Source organism: Nannospalax galili, unplaced genomic scaffold, assembly GCF_000622305.1.
Source record: "Nannospalax galili isolate Female #2095 unplaced genomic scaffold, S.galili_v1.0 scaffold245, whole genome shotgun sequence".
Taxonomy (NCBI): Eukaryota; Metazoa; Chordata; class Mammalia; order Rodentia; family Spalacidae; genus Nannospalax; species Nannospalax galili.
Window position 1 is genome coordinate 74,574 of NW_008353009.1, and position 578 is coordinate 75,151.

Sequence of the window (578 nt, forward strand, 5' to 3'; positions counted from 1 at the left end):
ATTTATATATTGCTTTTAGTAGGTTGGTCATTTTCACAATATTTATTCTTCCAATATGAGCATGGGAGGTCCCTCCATCTTTTGGTGTCTTCCTCAATCTTTCTTTAAAGATTTAAAATTTTCATTGTAGAGATCTTTAATGTCTTTGGTCAGGTTTATTCTGAGATTTTGTGGCTATCATGAATGGGCGGGTTTCTCTGTACTCTTTTTCCAATAGCTTGTCATTGGTATATAGAAAGGCTACAGATTTTTATAGATTAAAGTTGTAACCTGCCACATTACTGAAAGTGTTGGTCAGCTCTAGAAGATTTCTGGTGTAATTTTTGGGATTTCTTAGGTATAGTATCATATCGTTTTCACAAAGGGATAATTGGACCTCTTCTTTTACAATTAGTACTCCTTTAATTTCCTTCTCTTGTCTTATTGCTCTAGCAAGAATTTCAAGCACTATATTGAAAGGGTGTGGAGATAGTGGACATCCTTGTCTGGTTCCTGATTTTAATGGGAATACTTCCAATTTTTCTCCATTTAGAATGATTTTGGCTGTGGGTTTGTTATATATGGCTTTAATTATGGTG